The sequence below is a fragment of the Barbus barbus genome (genome assembly GCF_936440315.1).
Source record: "Barbus barbus genome assembly, chromosome: 16".
Taxonomy (NCBI): domain Eukaryota; kingdom Metazoa; phylum Chordata; class Actinopteri; order Cypriniformes; family Cyprinidae; genus Barbus; species Barbus barbus.
Window position 1 is genome coordinate 31,251,954 of NC_136744.1, and position 16,186 is coordinate 31,268,139.

The 16,186-nt window shown below is 35.2% G+C and overlaps 1 protein-coding gene across 1 annotated transcript in view; it reads left to right on the plus strand.

Moving 5' to 3' along the window:
• LOC306882011 (serine/threonine-protein kinase 32C-like) overlaps positions 1-16,186 on the plus strand; it is a gene marked incomplete at both ends in the record, with an annotated part of 128,988 nt that overhangs the window by 63,598 nt on the left and 49,204 nt on the right. The gene's annotated exons all lie outside the window — the stretch shown is intronic.

Genomic DNA, 16,186 nt, shown 5'->3' on the forward strand with positions numbered 1-16,186 from the left:
TGTAAGTACAGTGAGAGATTGAAATCAACGCAGAACCCTGGGTAATTCAGCCGCTCTAATTACCCTGCGCTCTCGTTATCTGAAACGAGGCCGGCTGAGATTTACCGCTTAAGTAGGCCTTTAAGTAATTAGAATTGAATTTTTCCATTAATCTGGACTATAGCAGTTAATTAATTTAACAGAGGCTCTTCTGCTGCTGTGAGAGACTCATGTGTGTCTCATCTGGAGCTTCAGAAGAGAAACAAAGACTGGAACTCAAGAGTCATTTATGAAGAAAACGCAGATCTCCATTACGTCTCATGAGCTGCATTCATGGTAATACATTTCAATGCATGATTTTGTACCATAAAGTATGTTGAGTTGGATCAGTATCAGATCTGAGTTGTGAAGCAAGATGAGTTTTAATAGTTGCTCATGTCTGCCTGTAACCCATGAAGGAACCGCAGATTTACTTCATCTGTTTGAAGTCATTAAATGTTTTAGGCATTTCCTAAATGATCTGTACTGTCAAAAGAAACAGCCTTTGTTAATTCACTAGTGCAGAGATGCCAAAACTAAAACCTTTGATTTGGCCCACCATGCAATATCATAAGAGGAGGGAAGACATAGGAAAAAACATGCCATTGCAATATATTTGTTTTAACTTTTTTTTTTGCATTAAGATGTAAAAAAACAATATAAGTGAATATATATATATATTTTTATATTTAGTATTTTGTTTAATTTTTTTTGCAGTTAAATGTTAAAGATATAACTGAAATAATAAAAAAAAATACAAAATAATTAATAATTAAATTAATGTCCACTTTTTTTTTAATTGTTTGAAAATGTTTAAAATGTAATATTTTATTTAAATATAATATAGTTGGATATAATGCAACATTTACTTTTGGCCCATGACCCTCAATCAAGTTGTTGTTTTAGTATCATAATATTATAATTTTTAGTAATATTTTGAATCAGTTTTTATTTTTATATTTTCTGTTTTCAGTTTCATTTCAGTTAACATTTTAGTAATTTTGTTGCATTTTATACATTATCCATGTACTTTGATGTCATACACTGATCCTTCTGCACAGCGCCGCTTTACGTCGAACACACATTAATGCAAGATATTACACTCAAAAAGGTACAAATTCTGTCACTGAGGTAGTACAGTTCCAAAAGGTCCATCTTATTTACCCCTAAAGGGTGCATATTAGTATCTAAAAGACACATATTAGTGCATAACGTGTACATATCAGTACCTTTTCTTTGTGAGAGTGCTGAGTGTTTTCAGGAACGTCAGATATTTTCATTTGTGGTCAGACGGGACTGATAGTGATGAATGGAGCAGACAGCCATCAAATATCAGATGGGTCTGCGGGTAATATTATTCTTAGAGCCTCTTATTTCATCTTTCCCTTTGCTCTCTTTAAATGGCCTTTTAGGAAATAAGTGACCCTCTTCTGAAGCCTGTCAGCTGCCGCTGTGCAATAAATCACATCAGAATGAGCTCGAACCGCCTCATCACGTCTTCATCAGAGCTAGAACCATAAAAATATGAGAAATGGCTGGGTTTGGCCTGAGTTTGATACGAACAGAATTGAGGATGAGCACCTGCGTTCAGTTCTGCTGTCAGTGTTTGTGCAGCAGGACTGAATATTATATTACATGCTTGTAGCGACGCTGAGAAAAGCCTCGAAACATCATTAATCTGAGAGAGACGGCAGGATCGCTCGCGTGTGCTTTGAAACTGTGCTTTTCCAGATGCTTTCATGTCAGAATGTGACACGTAACATGTTGTGCATTTAATTGAAGAGCATTTTTATCCGATTAACTTCCCATTGCTTGTCATTATTAATGCCTGTTTGAACAGCTAGAACTTTATATTCCCATGGTGAAAACTCAGCAAACTTTATATGCATGAAGGGTATGTGGCTAATTGCATTTTGAGTAATTTGAGGATTAATGGGATGCATGGTTGCCTAGCAACTAGCAGTTAAATTTGAGCTAGACCAGAGGTGGCCAAAGTTTTCAGTATGAAGGGCCAAAAAAAATCAAACTTGATTGAGGACCATGGACCAGAAGAAAATGTTGCATTATATCCAACTATATTATATTAAAATGTAAAAAAAAATAAAAAAAAATTAAAACGATACAATTTTTAAATTATTTTTAATCGAATGTAAAATCATTTTAAAATTATTGAAAAATTCATTACATTTTTTAATTATTAATTAGTTTGTTTATTTTTGTGTAATCATTTTTAATATAATATAGTTGGATATAATGCATAATTTACTTTTGACCCACAACTCTCAATCAAGTTTGATTTTTGGCCCTTCATATGAAAACGTTTTGGTATCTTTGCTCTAGTGTTATTTTAGTGATCTTTTGATATTTACAGTGATATTTTATTTATCCACTATTATAGTTTTTAATTAGTATTTTTTATTTTTATATTTTCTGTTTTTTGTTTCATTTTCAGTTGTCATTTTTGTTTTGTAATATATTTTAGTGTATATATATATATGTGTGTATATATAGCTAATAATATCACAGTATGTGCACTGCAGTTAATTTGAATACAAGAACACCGTTTAAAACAGAGTAGAAAAGTGCAGAAAAGACTGGTAACTCAACAGTTTTACAGTTAAATGAAACATTGCTGAATAAATATTAAATAACTTACATTTAAGACCAAATTTGACCAGTAATTCCCTGTATGACTCTACATCTGATATATATAGCAGAATGTGATTTTAATAGAAATGAAAAAGCAGGCATGAAAACCGGTGAGACGTTTGGAAGACATGGTGATTATGAGCAACACTAAAACATTGAGAGCTCAAACCTGAGTTCAGCCCAATCTGAAAGCACCTTCAGTGGCATCTCGGCTTGATTTGTGTGTCCTGCCGTGATACACGGCCCCGTGGAGAGCAGCACCGCTGGGGGCCGGCGGGATTAGATCCCCATCAGAGCAGATGGTAATGACACAGCAGGAGAACAGTCTGTGTTCCCACAGATCTCAGTTTAATTGCAGACTTGCATTCATTTTTAAAAAATGCAACTGGGACACAACAAAACTTAAATAGCTCATTAGTCTGAGAGTAGAAATTATCCTAAATTGTGAATGCTAAAGTGATAGTGCAGCCAAAAATGCGGTTCACAACTTTTTGTGTGTCACCAGACAACTTGCTGGCCTAACTATATCTAGGTCACTAATCAAATAAAAGTTATAATGGATGTTTTAATTAAGTAGTAATTAGTTGCTTCTTTTGTAGCCAAATAAGAAAAAATAACACTATTCAAAAATGTCGATAAGACTTTCAATGTTTTTGAAAGAACTATTCCATCAAAAATACAGTAAAAATTGCGAACTATTATTTAATTTTAAACCAGCTGTTTTCTATGTGAATATGTGTTAAACTGTAATTTATTCCTGTGATTTGCAGCTGTATTTTCAGCATCATTACTGCAGTCTACAGTGTCACATGATCTTCAGAAATCATAATAATATACTGATTTACTGCTCAACAAACATTTCTGATTATCATCAATGTTGAACACAGTTGTGCTGCACAATATTTTTGTGGAAACTGTGATGCATTTTATTTTTCAGGATTCACAGATGAATAGAAAGTTCAAAAGAACAGCATTTATTTGACAGAAATCTTTTGAGATATATAAATACTGTCTTTACTGTGAATAAAATGATGTGATCATTGAATCATTGATGAAACCATCAGATCATTACTCCGTTCTCTGTGTTACCAGATCCACAAATGAAAACACTGAACACATTCTCTGAAAATTCAGTCGCGATTCATCAACATTAACGAACTAGGGTTTTTTTTGGAACTAGGGTTACATACGTAACCTGAGACGTTCCTCTTCAGGAACTCGAGCTGCGTCCGAAAACGCTAGTCAAAAGTTTCCACTTCAAGGCGTACAGTTTCCTCGTTGAGGGAGCTCTAGATGGTAGGATGGTCGGGGCCACCCCCACAACTTCCACATCTCCGGGCAGGGGTGATAGACCCCCGCTTTTGAGAGGAGATCCCTCCTGACGGGAATCCCCCATGGAGAGCCATCGAGGAGAGAAATCAGGTCCGAGAACCATACTCAATACAAAATTAATTTAAACCATTAGAGGTAATTTAGCGGCACTTTTAATTTTGCAATGTTTCGAGACCAAGGTTCAAAACAGTAACATAGCCTCATTTGCTGAAATCACAAGATTGGTGAATTTAAATCAAGCTGATTCAAAACAAAAGATTCGTAAATGTTTCAAAGCTTCATGCATCAGTGTTTTGAAAGCGTCCAGTGCCCTCATTTACATTCATATGTCTTCATTCAAGCTTACATGATCATAAATGAGGCGATTGTGTTCAGTGTTGCAGGCTGTTCGTTTGCTCGTTCTTCTGTGTTCATGAAAGCAATAGTGATTAATTGAGTTGTTCGTTGAGCTCGTCTGAATGAATCCTTCAGCCCACAATGCTGTCTGTAATTGTTGGGTTGTTTCTCAGTTTGTAGCGCTTCTCTCTCTCAGATGAACGTGTTCAAGAGCCTTCAGTGTTCTTCTCTCAGTCTTTGTCTCATCTCTCTCCGTCGTCCGTTTCCAGCCCTTTAATTTTTCATTTTCGGCTGGTTCCAGGTCTCTCGGTGTGTGTGTGTGTGTGTGTGTGTGTGCAGATGAGATGTTCAGATGCTGGATGAATGATGTGTTTTGTTATTGAGGTTGTAAGTGTGCTTTCATTTCCTGAGCTGCGTCACTGAAGACTGAAGAGAAAACACATTTACATGAGAGGAAATGATTTCTCTTTGTCACTGACAGACTCATCAGGGCTGTTTGGTAACTGTGTGTGCGCGCGTGTGTGTGTGTGTGTGATAATTCAGAGAAAAATCAATCTGCTTGTTCCAGTGAGATGTGTTTAGTTCAGCTTCGATAGAACTGAATCCACTCCAGTTGATCTCATGGATGATTATTACGCTGTCACAAAGGAATCTGATTCTGTGTGGAGAGCACAGGCTTTATCTGGATTCAAATACACTCGTAAAAATACAGGGGTTTCTACTGTGATGCCATAGAAGAGCCATTCTCCAAGAACAGTTCTTTAAAAAAACGTTTTTTTAAGTGTGAAGAACATTTGGACGTTGCGCTGAAAATCCTGTATGTAATTTGTTGTTTCCGGTCAAAAATGACCGACTTTTTAAAAACTGCATGTAAAACTCTCATTATATGCTGTATTATCACCAAATCTTGTCAGGATCCTGCCCTCACTGTCTTGCCTGTGTTTCATGTTTCTATGTTTGAGCACATGGCTCTGTCTTTGTTGTTGTCTGCCGTGTGCTCCTCCTGTCCTGCCTCCTTGTTACCCATTACCACACCCCCTTGTTTAGTCTGAGTGTTGTCATCTGTCCCTCTCGTTCTCTCCTAGTTTCCGCATGTTCTCCTGTCCTTTTATATTGCTCTCCCTTTTGCTCTTGTTTTGCCTGTTCATTGTGCTATGTCAGTGTTTGTTTGCTCTGTCTTACCAGTCCTGTGAAACCGCTTATTCCCTACCTTGTTGTTTGTAGATTTAGTCTCTCGTCAGTCCCCAGTCCAGTCCAGTCTCGTCTCGTCTCGTCTTGTCCTGTCCAGCAGGCTGGGCTACCCGTCCCCTCCCTGGGTCTGCCGCGCTGCTAGGCCTGTGACATCACTAGTGTGGAGTGGAGTGTCTGGCCACCGCTGATAACCTCCGGCCTCCAGCTTTGCTGCTGCCTTCACTGCTCTCTCTCTGGTGGTCTGCCATCCTGGACTGGACTCTGTGACCACTCACCTATAGGCCACCTGTCGTCATTCATTCCCTGCCTATTGTCTGGACTGTGTTCTCTCCCCTCCTCACCTTCTCTTGTCCTGTCCGTTGTTTTGTTAAATTGTCAACTCTAATCCTGCATTTGAGTCCTCTCTCATAGAAACCCTGTCAAATATTGGATTCAGTTGATGGTTTATTGATCTGAGCTGATTCAGCTCAGTTTTTCAGTGAAAAATATTATTTAGAATATTAATTAAATTGGAGTAATAAAATAGAATGCCTAATCAATTGAAAAAAAAATCTATTTATTTTCAATAATAGATTTGTGTTTAATTTTGTGTTTGTCACTATGATTTTTTTTTCTTTTTCCAGAAATTCTGTGTATTTTAAAATCTGGTAATTAAATGAAAGCATAAAATGTCTTAGTATTAATAGTAGTAATATAGTAGTATTATTACATCGAGACATACATTCTACTGTTCAGCAGTAATATATTTCTGACATAATTTCTTTAGGTTAAACCAAACGTTTTTTTCAAATTTAAGTGTTCAGTTGTACTTTTGATTTATTCATCCAAAATTCTAATTCTGTAACATTCTGTGTTATACAGTAAATTCCATTTTTGTGACTGGATTCCACTATTTTGTCAATGTTCATTCATAAACGGAAGTGCATGAGTTCAGATCAATGAGGCCTACGATCAGTCAGCTCAAAAAAGAAACACAAAACCTGTGAAAGAAAACAAGCTGACAAAAAAAATTGAATCCAATATTTGGTGATAATACAGCATCACATGAAATTCAGAAACAATTTTTTGTAGGCCAGTCATTTTTGAGTGTTTCTTATGAAGATGTGTATGGGCTCTCTGCTCTTAAATCTGTTTCTCCTCAGCCTGAAGACGTCTTGACCCAGAAAGCAAACGCTGTTGAATGGCGTCTCCTGTAGATTGAACAGAACACACTTGTGCTTGGTGACAACAATGGATCGAGCAGCTAAATATATCAGAGTTGTGGGAATAGAAGAAGCTTGAAAAGTAAAGACACTCTGCAAACCCCAGCGGCGCCCGCAGTCGTAACGCGACCGATGCATTATGTGAAGTGACATACTGCCAAGTGTGGTGACCAATACTCGGAATTCGTGCTCTGCATTTAACCCATCCAACGTACACACACACAGCAGTGAACACACACTCACACCGTGAACTTACGAGTGATTACGAGTCCGACTCTCTAACCATTAGCCCACGACTTCCCCCATTATGCAGCGTTACATAAAACACTGCGCCTCAAACCTGACATGCTTCAAGAGTGCATAATGCTACATTACTGCAGACGATAAAACTCACACGCTCCACCAACATAATGCATTCAAAACATGTCAATTATTTTAGCATTCTGAAGAATCGTTATTTTATAAAACAGTCATAACTCCATAAACCATATTGCATCTGATAAGCAACTTCTCATTAATGAGGGAATGTGAAAAAAAATTATGTTACTGTTATTACTGCATTTACCCCTTTTTTTATTATTATATATATATATATATATATATATATATATATATATATTGTATATATATATATATATATATATATATATATACTGTATATATATATATAAAAAATAAAAACAATTCCAATTACACATTAACTACACCAAAAAACTATGATGCAAAATATCTATATATTTTTGTCAGTAATGATGGGAAATTTTATTTAAATAAATCATTGTCTGAAATTTCTAAGAACATATAATCTGAGAATTATCAGTATTAACCCCATTGGAATGAATGGAATTTAATTAAATTCCATTGAATTTCAAACTCATGATTGCTCAAAAACAGTCCAGATTTATTAAACCTACATATTTATTTCTAACTGAACAGCACAAATATTACTCTGAAAAGTTTTTAAATTAAATAAATTAATTTTACTTGCATAAACTTTCACTTTCAGCTGCAATTTTTTATGCTGGAATGGTTAGACGTACATATTCATGTTTATCAACTAAACTCAGTCCAAAAAGTGATATGGGGGAAAAGCTAAATATATTTGTAGTGAGTGGGGCAGGGCCGAGAGCCGTGGGAGCGGAGCGGGGCCGGTGGAGTGAATGATAATGAGCGACTCACCGGTCTCGAGTCCCACGGAGGAGCTCCGGAAGGATAAAAGGAGGAGTGACGACAGTGGAAGACGAGAGAGGACCAGGCCTGGACTTTATTTTGTGTGTGGCAGTCGTCCGTGAGGGGCTGCCGCTTTACTTTTGTGTTTATTTTATTTATTAAAGTCCTTAAATGTTTGCCGGTTCCCGCCTCCTTCTTCCCGTTCTACGAACTGTGTTACAATATTTTATAAACATTTTTTGACATTAATATGACTTATAGATAATTTTACAAAACCTAGTAGCACTCCATACACGGTGTTGGGGAAAGTTACTTTTAAAAGTGATGCATTACAATATTGCGTTACTTCCTAAAAAAGTAACTAATTATGTTACTTAGTTACTTTTTAATTACTTTTTAAATCTGGGCAGGGTTTGTTTTTAATATAAAAAGTTCTTCTTGTACAAATATAAAGCCCTTTCACACCAAAAGTGAAGTGAATCCGGCTCAGGCTGAAGGAAATGTAGATTCAGGTCTGTACAGTAGAGGGCGCCGCTCAAACTAATCACATGAAGAATATGACGCAGGAGAAGAAAGTTCAACACTATTCAGTAATAACTAAAATCAAACACAAATGTTATTTTTGCTTATTATGGTTGAATTGGATCATTGAAGGTCAGCAGCAAAGACATCGGTAATAAAATGGGATTAAATACATAAATTATATTTGTCTTATTTAACATATTTAATTATTGCAGGTTTGTATAATATTCTGAGTTTGCATTTGTCTGTTTTTATTGATTTTGAGGAACACTGAATGTGATTTAGTGCAGGTGAGATGAGTAAATAATGTTAATATAAAATAAGATCATGTAGATATTTAGTCTAGAACTACAGTAAGATCATGTAGATATTTAGTCTAGAACCACAGTAAGATCATGTTGATATTTAGTCTAGAACTACAGTAAGATCATGTTGATATTTAGTCTAGAACTACAGTAAGATCATGTTGATATTTAGTCTAGAACCACAGTAAGATCATGTAGATATTTAGTCTAGAACCACAGTAAGATTATGTTGATATTTAGTCTAGAACTACAGTAAGATCATGTTGATATTTAGTCTAGAACTACAGTAAGATCATGTTGATATTTAGTCTAGAACCACAGTAAGATCATGTAGATATTTAGTCTAGAACTACAGTAAGATCATGTAGATATTTAGTCTAGAACTACAGTAAGATCATGTTGATATTTAGTCTAGAACTACAGTAAGATCATGTTGATATTTAGTGTTGAACTACAGTAAGATCATGTAGATATTTAGTCTAGAACTACAGTAAGATCATGTTGATATTTAGTCTAGAACTACAGTAAGATCATGTTGATATTTAGTCTAGAACTACAGTAAGATCATGTAGATATTTAGTCTAGAACTACAGTAAGATCATGTAGATATTTACTCTAGAACTACAGTAAGATCATGTTGATATTTAGTCTAGAACTACAGTAAGATCATGTAGATATTTAGTCTAGAACTACAGTAAGATCATGATGATATTTAGTCTAGAACTACAGTAAGATCATGTAGATATTTAGTCTAGAACTACAGTAAGATCATGATGATATTTAGTCTAGAACTACAGTAAGATCATGATGATATTTAGTAAGATCATGATGATATTTAGTCTAGAACTACAGTAAGATCATGTTGATATTTAGTCTAGAACTACAGTAAGATCATGTAGATATTTAGTCTAGAACTACAGTAAGATCATGTTGATATTTAGTCTAGAACTACAGTAAGATCATGTAGATATTTAGTCTAGAACTACAGTAAGATCATGTAGATATTTAGTCTAGAACTACAGTAAGATCATGTAGATATTTAGTCTAGAACTACAGTAAGATCATGATGATATTTAGTCTAGAACTACAGTAAGATCATGTAGATATTTAGTCTAGAACTACAGTAAGATCATGTAGATATTTAGTCTAGAACTACAGTAAGATCATGATGATATTTAGTCTAGAACTACAGTAAGATCATGTTGATATTTAGTCTAGAACCACAGTAAGATCATGTTGATATTTAGTCTAGAACTACAGTAAGATCATGTAGATATTTAGTCTAGAACTACAGTAAGATCATGTTGATATTTAGTCTAGATCTACAGTAAGATCATGTTGATATTTAGTCTAGAACTACAGTAAGATCATGTAGATATTTAGTCTGGAACTACAGTAAGATCATGTAGATATTTAGTCTAGAACTACAGTAAGATCATGATGATATTTAGTCTAGAACTACAGTAAGATCATGTTCACACACAACGCTCTGCACTTACTCCTGATTTCTCTCAACACCAGAGCTGTCACTCAATACATCACAAACACAGGAACTGGAGATACTTATTTGAAAAATAACTAGAAAAAATTATAAATAATATTTCCTTCTAAATTAAAAAGTAATGTGATTACGTAACTCGCGTTACTTGTAATGCATTACCCCCAACACTGTCTACACATACCCGGGTCAGAAATGACCCGAGCACAAAGCCTCTTTAATCTCTTAAAACATAATGGTAAAAAATCTGGGAAAAAAGATAAATGATATTTTGAGGATAATTAAAACATAAATGATATTATTTCCTAAAACGTTTGCAAAGTTTGGTTTGCTTTACTAAAACTATGCATTTTTAGACATTTTTATGCATCTCTTTTGGGTACCTGAATGCGTTATGAATGGAATCACAGCCGTCGTGTACATGTTTATATATCCTGTATTTGCAGATTCAGTTCTAGTAATACTGCGGACATATTCTGCTGCTAATTAAATGCTGCTTGATCAGGACTGACACCGGCGTCTGAGAAAGAGAAGTCATTTTTCCTCATTAGCATTCTTACTAAAAATGGTAGCCATGGTAACCATAGTCTCCACCAAAATACCATAGTAACTGCACTTACTGCTGTCATCCAAAACCAAAGGAGCAGATCACATTTAATTTGATGGTTTTGGCCGAGACCGCAGTGATTCATTTAATAAAGTGTCATTTCAGCTCAACATTTGTGCCGACTGAATATCATCTCGTCTCATGAAATTTAGCTTTTCAATCCATAAACGCTGCTTTGAAGTGTCGCTGAGAGAGAGAGGGAAAGATGCTTCTGTCCTTGTCTTTTCTCACCTCTTTCTCTCTGTTTCTGACTGAAGGAGCTGATGGAGGTTTTTAATCAAAGCTCTTCTCTGAAGAGCAGCTTCTGCTTTCATGTGCTTCATGCATTTGCAAGCATCACATTAGGCCTTATTTTTGTCATATTAAAGTCAAATACAGTATTTAATGGAGGGAGTTCAGTATTTCACTAAATTGAAGTGAATTTATAATTGGTTCTTGAACAACATGACTAAAATGTTGAATGTTTCAGATGAAATCTCATTTAAAGTCTACATTTTCCTTGATCTGTTGGCATTTAAGAGGACTTCAGGTTTCAAATCTTAAAACATCCTCCTCAGTACAAAATGAGCCTTTATTTCACATTTAATTTAGCATTTATTTATTGAAATTGTGAGCATTTACTGACAGAGGGCCACAATGAGGGTTGAAAATATTTTTTTTGGCTGCAAAAAACTATCAACATTATAAGTGAAGCTTATCAAATAACAACAACAAAAACATGTCATGACCTTTTTACATTTTTTTCAGCTGCTTGCACACATTTTCAAAACTTTGCTTCTTTTTTTGGATTTGAAACACAAATCCAAGAATTGCACACAAAATTCAAAATGCCTCACATCTCTTGCATTCAAAACATCACAAACACATCTCAGAAGCAAACATTTGCAAACACCTTTGCCATAATATTAATTCCTGTTAGATTTGTGTGTGTTACATAGAAAACTGTTGTGTTTTTCAAAAAGTGTTTTCTGAAATTGAAAACTGAGTCGAAGTCTGAGAATTAGTGTCTGGTTTTGTAGATCTGGTGTGTGCTTCTGCTGTTTGAGTGACAGCTTTCAGAAACTGTGACGAGGAAAGAGTCTGTGTGTAAACAGCTGAAAAACAGCTCTGGACTTGCCTATGAGGTCCAAATGCTTAATAATAATTTCCCATTTAGAACTATTTAGAAGCCATCGAGAGAGTGATAAATGATAAAGCATCTCAACAGTGCATGAGTGTGAAAGTGGAATAAAGACAGACAGTCATAAGCAGCACAGACGGAGGTGTGTGTCATCTGTGAGATCACACACACACACACACACACACTGTGAGTCCGACTCGCATCATTTCCTGTTCCCTCACATTAGAGCTGCATGGTAATAGTTAAACGATTATTTTCCACCGAAATTATAATTGTGCTTATTAATCACGATTGTTTTCATTTGAGAAATTTCTCATTTCATTAGGATTATTGAACTTTCCCATAAGCACAAATTAGGAAAATGTCAATAAGATTTATTTGATCTCATCTCTCTACATTATACAAACTGGGGAAAACCTTAAGAAGCTTCTCTCAAGAGCTAAAACTGTGAAATATCATTACCAATAATTCCAAATTATGTTAATGCATTATACTATTATAGTTTTTGTCAATATTTAAATAAAAATAAAATATATTATATATATATATATATATATATATATATATATATATATATATATATATATATATATTTTTTTTTTTTTTTTTTTTTTAAGTTAAAGTTTTAGTTTTTTGTGTGTGCTTGTCTTTTTTATGTATATTTTTTAAAACATCTACGTAGTTTTTATTAAGTTTTAGGTTTTAGTTTTAGTTATTTTAGTGCTTCAACTGAATGAAAATGAGAAATGTCACCTTGGCAACTTTTAATATTTATTTCAAGTAATTAAAATGTTTATGGTTTCAATTTTAGTTTATTTACTCTGTTTTTTGTTTTGTTTTTTGTACATCAAGTTAAGCTAAAAAGAGAGAGAAATGTTACATTGGCAACTAGCTGAAATTAAAAAAGCTTTAATTTTTAATATATTTTATTTTAGTTAATGTTTATTTTATTTTAAGTAATGGAAATGTTTTTGTGGTTTTACTTTTAGTTATTTTAGTACTTCAACTTAAATAAAAATGAGAAATTTTGACTTGGCAACTAGCTGAAATTAAATTAAGTTTTACTTCTTTTTTTATTATTATTATTATTATTATATATTTTTTATATATATTTTACTGGGGAAAAAAACATGGCAGGTGACAGAAAAATATCCAGAAAAAATAAATTTGTATTTATATATTTTAACTATCTTCCCATTCCTCCCCCTTCCTTAGTTATATACAGTCTATATACACTCACCTAAAGGATTATTAGGAACACCATACTAATACTGTGTTTGACCCCCTTTCGCCTTCAGAACGGCCTTAATTCTACGTGGCATTGATTCAACAAGGTGCTGAAAGCATTCTTTAGAAATGTTGGCCCATATTGATAGGATAGCATCTTGCAGTTGATGGAGATTTGTGGGATGCACATCCAGGGCACGAAGCTCCCGTTCCACCACATCCCAAAGATGCTCTATTGGGTTGAGATCTGGTGACTGTGGGGGCCATTTTAGTACAGTGAACTCATTGTCATGTTCAAGAAACCAATTTGATATGATTCGAGCTTTGTGACATGGTGCATTATCCTGCTGGAAGTAGCCATCAGAGGATGGGTACATGGTGGTCATAAAGGGATGGACATGGTCAGAAACAATGCTCAGGTAGGCCGTGGCATTTAAATGATGCCTAATTGGCACTAAGGGGCCTAAAGTGTGCCAAGAAAACATCCCCCACACCATTACACCACCACCACCAGCCTGCACAGTGGTAACAAGGCATGATGGATCCATGTTCTCATTCTGTTTACGCCAAAGTCTGACTCTACCATCTGAATGTCTCAACAGAAATCGAGACTCATCAGACCAGGCAACATTTTTCCAGTCTTCAACCGTCCAATTTTGGTGAGCTCGTGCAAATTGTAGCCTCTTTTTCCTATTTGTAGTGGAGATGAGTGGTACCCGGTGGGGTCTTCTGCTGTTGTAGCCCATCCGCCTCAAGGTTGTGCGTGTTGTGGCTTCACAAATGCTTTGCTGCATACCTCGGTTGTAACGAGTGGTTATTTCAGTCAAAGTTGCTCTTCTATCAGCTTGAATCAGTCGGCCCATTCTCCTCTGACCTCTAGCATCAATAAGGTATTTTCGCCCACAGGACTGCCGCATACTGGATGTTTTTCCCTTTTCACACCATTCTTTGTAAACCCTAGAAATGGTTGTGCGTGAAAATCCCAGTAACTGAGCAGATTGTGAAATACTCAGACCGGCCCGTCTGGCACCAACAACCATGCCACACTCAAAATTGCTTAAATCACCTTTCTTTCCCATTCTGACATTCAGTTTGGAGTTCAGGAGATTGTCTTGACCAGGACCACACCCCTAAATGCATTGAAGCAACTGCCATGTGATTGGTTGATTAGATAATTGCATTAATGAGAAATTGAACAGGTGTTCCTAATAATCCTTTAGGTGAGTGTATATATATATATATATATATATATATATATATATATATATATATATACAGTCAAACCAAAAATTATTGATATTTTTTATTATATTATATATTTTACTAGTGGGTGCAGGACACTATAGTTCATTTATGTAAGTGAGGATAGAAAAATAAAGTAAACTGAAATATTATTTTACTAGTCTTCATACAGTGGACTACCAGTAAAAATTGGGATCAAAAATGATTCAGACACTTTAACCTGATCATGTTTTGCTCAAGTATTTTTCTTTAATTGCTAATGTGATGTTTTTCCACCACAAACTGAACAAAATGAAGCATTTCTTGGTAATTGGTTGAGCTAAATTGGTATTATCTTAAATTTAACAGCTGATTGGTATTCAACCCAATTCATTACATACCTTTCTATCAAAGTTATCTGACATTATCAAGATCAGTTTGTTCTGATGCAGTTTAACTCTGAGCTCTTCTCATATTTTATTACCATTTTCTCAACTATAGCGAATAAACTGTGATATAATGTGAGAAATGTTGACGCTGTCTGAATAAGTTTTGGTTTGACTGTGTATATACATGTGTGTGTGTGTCCGTGTGTTAGATGTATTTTATATTTTAGTTAATGTTTATTTTATTTTATTTTTTGTGGTTTTACTTTTCTTTAATGATAATAACGCTCCCCTGGTCAGCGTCAGCAGGATTTCACACGCTGTTTCTCATCAGGACGCTCGTCGCTGATTCAGCAGAGTCTCGTAAGAATCTGCTCAGGGATTCTCTAAACATGCAAACAGATGATGATAAGCGTGAAATGATCTGTGGCGTGGAAATGTTCTCCGGTGGGATGGGTTTATACAGCTCTTTCCCTGGCGTCTCACAGCTTCAGTGTGACTCAGTCAGAGCTCAGTCAGTCCTCGATCCGCTTTGACCAAAGCCAGCATTGGTTTGATGTTTCCCAGAGCAGTGACTAAATATCAGCTCAGAACAGCCGGAAACCGGTCTTTCAGCCGACAGCTGACCTTTAGCACACCGTCTAATGTGTGTTCAAGCACAATCACAGGTGTTCATTATGAATATTTAACCACGAAAACAGCCAGCAGGAGTTTAATACTCTCGTTTGGAGGAGATAAATATGAAGGTAATTAGATTGCTGTTAGTGTCTGGCCAGATCTCATATATTTACAATGAGAGTTAAAGGAACAGTTCAGCCAGAAATGTAAATGTGTTCACCCTCAGTTGATCCAAGATTAGGATGAGTGTGTTTCTTCATCAGGTTTGTAGAAATGTGTCTCTGCATCAGTGTCTCAGCAATGGATGCTCTGCAGTGAATGGGTGCCGTCAGAATGAGAGTCCAAACAGCTGATAAAAACATCACAATAATCCACACCACTCCAGTCCATCAGTTAACATCTGGAGAAGACAAAAGCTGAAACAGCACATCATTAAGACGTTTTAACTAAAATCAGAGTACATAATCCATAATAACTCTTCCTCCAGTGAAAAAGTGTTCTGGTCTGAATCAGGAGAGAAATCTGCTCAGATCAAACAGTGTTTACAAGACAAAACAATCACAAACAGTTCTAAACAAATACAACCTGAATTCCGGAAATGTTGGGACGTTCTTTTAAATTTGAATAAAATGAAAACTAAAAGACTTTCAAATCACATGAGCCAATATTTTATTCACAATAGAACATAGATAACATAACATAAATGTTTAAACTGATAAATTTTACACTTTTATGCACAAAATTAGCTCATTTCAAATTTGATGCCTGCTACAGGTCTCAGAAT